Here is a 7,849-nt window from a genome sequence, read left to right as displayed (position 1 = left end):
TGGAGCCAGGAGCTAAGAATTCCATCTGAATCTCCTATATGGGGGCAGGGGCCCAAGTATTTTGGCCATCATCACTGTCTTCTTATGCGCATTAGCCTGAAACTGGATCAGAAGCAGAGCAGCTAAGTGTTCATCCCTCATAAGGGATGCTGCTGTCATAAGTGGCAGATAAACCCACTGTGCCACAATGCCAGCCCCTCAATGTAATTGTTTTTAAGTACGTCCATGCTGTACTGTATATAAACAATTCATTCATTTATATTGATGAGCAAAATTTCATTATATGAGCATACTGCAATTAGTTCATCTATTAGCATAAGAATAGACAGTAAGTTGTTTCCAGCATTTAACTCTTACAGATAAAGTTACTAGGAACGTTTGTATGCAAGTGTTTGTAAGGACACATGCTCTTGTTCCTCTTGTATAGATACCTAGGAGTAGAATGACTGAATTATTTCACATGTGTAAGTTTAACTTTTACATTTTAAGAAATTGTCAAACTATTTTCCAAAGTGGTTGCACTGCTTTAAATTTCCAACAACATTGTATGAGAGTTCCAATTGCTTTACATCTTTCCAACACTTAATAAGATAAATCTGTTTTGAATTTACGCAATATAATAGGCGTATAATGGTGTTTAATTACAGTTTTAATCTACATTTCCCTAATGACCAAAGATACTGAACATTTTTTCATCTGCTTGTTGGTTATCTCCATGTTTTTGTTGTTGTTGAAATGTGTATTCACATTTGTTCATCTAAAAATTGGGCCAATGTTTTTATTACTGTGTTGTAAGGTTATTTAGCACATGTGTTTTGTAATTTTTTTATTTCCAGTCTGTAGCTTGTCATTTCATTCTGTTACTAGTGTGTTTTAATAGTACAAAGTTATACTTTTGATGAAGTGCAATTTGTTAGTTGTTTTATTTGAAATATGCTATTTATGCAGTTTCCAAGAAATCTTTGTCTAACAATATTCTCCTATGTTTTCTTTTAATGGTTTTTAAGTTTTAGGTTTCACATTTAAGATATAGTTCATTTTGAGATAATTTTTATATGGTGTGAGAGATAGATTGAAATTCACTTTATTTTTGCATGTGGATATCCAATTTTTCAAGCAAAAAACTATTATTACTCCACTATTTTTTTGACAGGCAGAGTTAGACAGTGAGAGAGAGAGAGAGAGAGAGAGAGACAGAGAAAGGTCTTTCTTTTTCCGTTGTTTCACCCCCCAAGTGGCCACTATGGCTGGCGCGCTGCGGCCAGCGCACTACACTGATCTGAAGCCAGGAGCCAGGTGCTTCCTCCTGGTCTCCCATGTGGGTGCAGGGCCCAAGCACTTGGGCCATCTTCCACTGCACTCCCGGGCCACAGCAGAGAGCTGGACTGGAAGAGGAGCAACTGAGACAGAATCCGGCGCCCAGACCAGGACTAGAACCCGGGGTGCCAGCTCCGCAGGCCGAAGATTAGCCTAGTGAGCCGCGGCGCTGGCCCACAAAATTTCTTTTGAATATTTGTCTAAAATCAATGGATTATATATATGTCAATCTATTTATTGGTGCTCTTTTTTGCTATATTGACCCATGTTTCCATTCTTACATGAATACTGAATTTTCTTGATTATTTTAGCTTTATAAACGCTAAAATTTGTGTGTTCTATAATTTTCAGTGTACAACACTTTCCTCTCCTTTGTTAAGTCTGTTCCTAAGTATTTATTTTCTTTTGATGCTACTGAAATGTCCTTTGTGAACAACTTGTTTTTAGTGTATAGAAACACAATGGATTTTTGTTGATTTTACATTCTTCAGTATTAATGAATTTCCTTGTTATAAATATTTCTTGGTGGGATCCTTCGGCTTTTCTACATATAAGATCATATTATCTACAAACAGATAAGTGTACTTATTCCTTTGCAATTTGTATGCCTTTCACTTCTCTTCTTGTCTAAAGGACTTCTGTTACTATGTTCAATGGCAGTTGCGAATGGTGGGTATCTTTGCCTTGTTCCATATCTTACAGGAAAAGCTTTCAATTTTTCACCATTAATTATGATGTTAGCAATGGAATTTTCAGGAAGTTGACCAAGGATGTTGTCTTGATTTGCTTTTTGTTGCTAATAATACAATATCACAATATCACAGACTGGGAAAGTTAAAAAGAAAAGGTGTTCATTTCACTCATGGTTCTGGTCTACGGTTGAGGGGCATATCTGGTGATGACTTTTGCTGGCAAAGTTCCAAGGGGGCTCAGGGCATTACATGACAACATACCGCAATAACATACATATATGTATATCTTCTGGCATCTTTTCTCTCCTTCTAAAGCCACCTGTATTCAATCATGGAAATGGGAACGTAACGACTTTATCTTATCCCAATCACTTCCAAAGGTCCCATCTCTAAACAACACAGTTGGATTAAGTTTCCCCCACAGTGGGGACTAAACTCCCACACATGAATCCTTGGGGGACACATTCAAATGATATCCAAACCATAGCAGAAGTGAAAGGCTTGTACATTGGAAATTATAAAACACTGAAAAAAAAAACAAAAGCGCACAAATTCATGGATTGGAAAATTAATACAGATTGAATATTTCTAATCCAGAAATTCAATATCCAAAATCATCAAAATCCATAACTTCTTGAGTTACAATATGATTTCATAAGTGGAAAACTCCACACCTGATCTCATGTGATGTAAAATTCCATATCTGAATTTATGTGATACATAACAGTCAAAATGCAGGGACACTCAAACTATTGTATAAAATTATCTTCAGGCTGGAGTATACGAAATATAAATGAATTTCATGTTTAGACTTAGATTCTGTCCCCCAGGATATCCCAATATCTATATGAAAATATTCCAAAATCTCTGAAATATTAAATACTTCTTTTTTAAAAAATTATTGATTGATTTTGATGGTCAGAGTTACAAAGAGAGAGAGAGGGAGGGAGGGAAAGAGAGAGATTGAGATTGAGATTGAGATTTCTGTCTGCTGGTTCACTTCCCAGATAGCTGCAATGGCCAGCGCTGGGCAAAGCCAAAACCAGGAGCCAAGAGCTTCTTCCGGGTCTCCTACATCGGTGGTAGGGACCCAAACATTTGGGCCATCTGCTGCTTTTCCCTGGACATTAGCAGCGAGCTGGATTGGAAGTGGAGCAGCCGGGATACAAACCTGGCACCCATATGGGATGCTGGCATAAACAAATAAATTTCTGCGAAATAAATAATCTTAGAGATCAACTGTACAATATTTAATCTATATTTAACATCACTGTACTGCAGTGACATACTTAAATTTTTGCAAAGATGTGTTCTTATCAATAATGATGATGATGATGATGGAGGAAATTTTTGGATGTGATAGATGTGGTTATGGTACAGACTGTGGTGATGGTTTCACGGGTGTACTTATGCCCAAACTCAAGTTGCATACATTAAACATATACAGTTTTTTTGTATTTCAATAATAATAAAGTGGTTTTTAAAAGGAGTCTTAAAATTGCATAGTGTCTTTAGTCCAACTATGTTCTCTTCCAAAGTTGCTTTGTTTGTTCTAGGTCATTTGCGTTTGCGAATCAGCTTGTCAAATTTTAGAATTGGCTTTGTCGAGGCCAGCACTGGGGCATAGCAGGTAAAGCCACTGCCAACAGTTCCGGCATCCCATATGGGCACTGGTTCAAGTCCTGGCGCTCCACTTCCAATCCAGCTCTCTGTTATGTCCCGAGAAAGCAGTGGAAGATGACCCAAGTCCTTAGGCCCCTTCACCTGTGTGGGACGCCCAGAAGAAGCTCATGGCTCCTGGCTTTGGATCAGTGCAGCTTTCGGATTGATGCATCTCTGGCCATTGCGACCATCTGGGGAGTGAACCAGTGGATGGAAGACCTCTCTCTCTCTCTCTCTCTGCTTCTGCCTCTTTGTAGCTCTGCCTTTCAAATAAATAAATCTTAAAAAAAATTGGTTTTGTCTACACCAAATCTTGTAAGATTTTCAATTTTTAAAAAAAAAATAAGTTTAGAGTTACTGAAGAGTTGCAAATATAGTATATACTATTCCTAGCTATATTTTGCTCAGGTTCTCATAATGTTAATATCCTATATCACCATAGCACAAAAATCAAAACTAAGAAATAAACATACAATACTGTTATTTTAAGAATTTATTCAGATTTTACCTATTTTCTACTATTGTCTATTTACAATTTGAAGGTTCAAAAAGTAGTTCACATTATTCTTAGTGGTCATTTCAGTCTGTGGGATTTCCTCAGTTTTTCATGTCCCTAGAACCTTGAAACTTTTGAAGCATACTGGTCAAGTATTTTGTAGACTTTCTTCAATTTGAATTAGTCTGATACTTTCTCATTATTAGATTGACACTATGGATTTGGGGAAAGAATACTATAGAAGTAAAGTGTCCTTCTCCTCTCATAATATGACAGATTGCGTGATATAAAAATGATTAATCACAGATGATATTAACCTTGGCCATTTAGTTAATATATTGGATTTCTCTGATGTAAAGTTGCTGTTTTTCTGTTTCCATACTCTGTTTTTAAAGAAGAAAGTCACTAAATCCAGCCAATAACCTGGGGAAGAGGGATTTTATTCTTTCCATCTCCAGGAGGGAAGAGTACTTAAAAATACTGTAGGCATATGTTAAAATCACCACAGTAATTAATAAATATTTTGGAAAATACACTTGGAGGCTTTGTAAATATACTGTTTCTCCATAAAATTTAACACACTGTTTTTAGCGTTTACCAATCCATTCTGCTTGCAGAAAATGTCATTTTGATGTTGTAAGAGTTGCTTTCTATTTTCCCCATTCTTTCTGCATTTATTAATTGAATTATTCACTAAGAAGAGTTCTCTCCCACTTATTTATTCATTGAATCATTTTTTATCTTAGTATGGACTCACAGGTATTTCACTCTTTGGATTTTAATTCTGTAATATTAACTATATTAATGCTCAGATTGTTCAAGTTTTGTCCATTAGGAGCTCTCTCAGGTTGGCTTATTTATCCCTATGAAATATCCTAATTTTTTTAAATACTTTACTTTTTGGCTCTACAAGCTGTTCCATTTCCATCTTGTGTTGTCTCTGTTCCTGGCCTAAAACCAGACACTTGTCCAAGTAGCCCTTGTTCCTTTGATTGGAGGAATAGTATTGGAAATAGGTATCTGAGTTCTAAGTGTACTCATTGCTCCTTGGTTGCAATTGCTTTTAGTTACTCACATTATACATAGCTAGGAAATGTGTGTACTTAGTACATTTGGGGCTGCTATAACAAAATATTTTAATTTGGGTAATTTATAAATAACAGAAATGGATTACTTATTATTATGGAAGCTGAGAAGTCCAAGTTCAAGTTGTCAGCAGGATCAATGTCTGGCAGGCACTTGTTTCTGGCTTCAAAGATGGTGCTTTCTTGCTTTTTCTTCATATGCTGGAAAAGGCAGAAAGGAACCCTCAAGCTTCTCTTATAAAAGTATGGTTCTACTTGTGAAGGCTTTGCCCTCATGACCTAATCACCTCTTAATGCTCCACTTTTTAATACTATTAATTTGGGGATTGATTTCCAGCATATGAATTTGAGAGGAACACCAACATGCAGACAACAGAAGTATATCTCTGTACTAACCCATTTTGAAAAAATTCATGTGACAAAATCCACTGTTTGTGATACTACTCTATGACTTTTGACAATGCATAGACATGTATCCACTGCCACAGTACAATACAGAACAATTATAGCACAGTGCTGTACCTTTGCAATAAGATAATTCTCTACAACTGCAATTTCATGCTGGAATTGTTATTGTGATCAATTTGGGAAGATCTGATGTTTTTTTTTTTAACAATATTGACTCTTCTATTCCACAAACATAGTGTATGTTTCTATTTATTTAAGTCTTTAATGTCTCTCAGAAATGTTTGTAGTTTTCAGTACAGAGTTCTTGTACATCTTTAGTTCAGATCTATCCCTAAATATTTGATGAATTTTATGCTTATATAAATGGTTTTCTATTTTTATTTCAACTTATGACTGTCCATTGTTAATCTATATAATTATAATTAATTTTTATCTTCAATCTAACTAAACCCACTCATTAATTCTCAATTCCTTTCTTAGATTACATTGAATTTTCTACATAGATATTTTCTACATGTCATCCATAAGTAAAAGATAGTTTAACATCTTTCTTTCTAATATCAATATTGAATTTCCAATATCCTTATCAATTTGGGTCCCTGACACCCACTTCAGAGATCCAGATTGAGTTCCAAGCTCCTAGCTTTGGCCTGTCTCAGCCCTACCTATTGCAGGTATTTGGGGAGTGACTCAGTGGATGGGAGATCTCTCTCTCTGTCTTTCTCTATTTCTGCCTTTCAAATAAAATTAAAATAAATGAGAAAAAATAAATTTTCCTTTTTCTAGTTGTTTTTCATTGGTCATGTGCATTCTTTGTTCTTTTTCTTGTCTTTTTCTTTCTTTTAATTGAATTTTCATTACGTTTAATCTCCTTTATTGGCTTACTAAGCTTTATTTTTTTTCTTTTTGCTTTAATTATTCACATTTTATTAACGTGTAAACCTTAAGCAGACTCCAATAAAGAACAGTCAGTAAAAGTGCATCTTTTTAATGTTTTTTACACCTTAAAATAATTATCTTGCTGACTGCTGACATGAAGGCTGTTTGGCATTATTCAGAAAAATCGTAGTACAGACAGTTTTCCCACTTAGTTTGTAGTCTTCAATAATGATTAGAAGTTACTGTTATCAAACAAGTAAGACTGCATTTATGCATCCATCATTTTCAGGATTGTTGGTAACCTGGGCATATTTCCCCCAAATAACCTTGCCTCCTTGCGTCACAAGGCCCAGCTCACTCACATTCACCTCAATGACAGTACCTTTAGTAATTACACCCAAAGTTGTGTATAATGGGGATGATGGATTCTTTTTTACACCAAGTATTGGCAGACAGAAGGTGGCTTTCAGTTCTGGATGTGTTACATGGGCCTTCTTAAAACGTAAGCCCATTGGTCTAATGAATCTTTCATATTTAGGTGGTTTTCTTGTAAAGCCGTCTCCAACAAAGCAGACTTTGGTAACCATCCTCTTCCATGCCTTCTTTTTTCTTTTCCCTGTCCGAATAACTTTTAATACTTCTGTTTCTCCCTGGGCATTAATTTTAGGCAGAGGGACTTCCCATTTTCCCGCCTTCTCTTTTCGTTTTTGTTTAATCATGTTGGAAAGTACTTTAGCTCGGGACTGTCCTTCTCTGTCTAGCAGATAGGCAGGCACTGCTCCCTTGGGAGTCTTTTCATCATTCTTTTGTTTGGTGTTTCTCTTCTCATGCATCTTGATAGTCTTTTTCATCTGTATTTTCTCAGCATGGCGCTGCTTATGGTAGAGCTTGGCCTTCAGACCAATCATCTTTTTTGCTTTCTTTGAACATTCATGAGCCTCCCGACTTTCCTTTTTTCTCTTTTTCTCATGGTAATCCAAACTGCACCCATAGCGTTTACGGTGTAATTCAATATATTCATTTTGTGGCATGGTGACGGCCTTAGAACCGCCAGGTGCAGCCTCCTGGGTGCGAAGAAGTTCCCAACTTTTTCCAGCTTTATTTATTTTTAAATATTTTATTTATTTGAAAGGCAAAATGAGAAAGCTGGAGATACAGAATGAGGTCTTTTATCTGCTGGTTTACTCCCCTAAATGGCCACAATGCCTAGGACTAAGCCAGACTGAAGCCAGGAACCAAGGTCTCCAACCAGATCACCCCATGGATGGCAAGGACCTGAGCACTTGAGCCATCTTCTGCTGCCTTTCCAA

General features: G+C 36.2%; 1 pseudogene; it reads right to left on the bottom strand.

Annotated features, from left to right (window-relative positions):
* Positions 1-6,739: 6,739 nt before the first annotated feature.
* On the bottom strand, positions 6,740-7,623 carry LOC100352039 (ribosome biogenesis protein NSA2 homolog pseudogene; annotated as a pseudogene).
* Positions 7,624-7,849: the final 226 nt, after the last annotated feature.

The sequence above is a fragment of the Oryctolagus cuniculus genome, chromosome X (assembly GCF_964237555.1).
Source record: "Oryctolagus cuniculus chromosome X, mOryCun1.1, whole genome shotgun sequence".
NCBI lineage: Eukaryota > Metazoa > Chordata > Mammalia > Lagomorpha > Leporidae > Oryctolagus > Oryctolagus cuniculus.
This window is presented reverse-complemented; position numbering and strand designations above follow the sequence as displayed.